Genomic DNA, 344 nt, shown 5'->3' with positions numbered 1-344 from the left:
AATAAAAATAATATTTATATAAATAATTAATTTAAAATTTAAAAATTATTATAAAATAATATATTAAATAAAAAAAATATTTTATTAAATAAATTAATTTTTTATATTAATTATTATATTTATAAAATAATTAATTTAGTTTTGGGTTTGTTTGTGTATTTTCCGGGGGCAGTTAAGCACTTATTGCATTTTTTTCTTTTTGGGGTTTTTAAACAGAGTTTTTATTTGTTTGTGGGTAAAAATAAAAATTTTTTCAGAATCAATCATCACTTTAAGGGAAATTTAAAGATGGATTTATAAAATAATTATTTAATAAAAAAAATAATTTTTTTTTAAGATAAAAC

This window comes from Penaeus monodon, chromosome 23 (genome assembly GCF_015228065.2).
Source record: "Penaeus monodon isolate SGIC_2016 chromosome 23, NSTDA_Pmon_1, whole genome shotgun sequence".
Taxonomy (NCBI): domain Eukaryota; kingdom Metazoa; phylum Arthropoda; class Malacostraca; order Decapoda; family Penaeidae; genus Penaeus; species Penaeus monodon.
Note: the sequence above shows the minus strand (reverse complement) of the source record.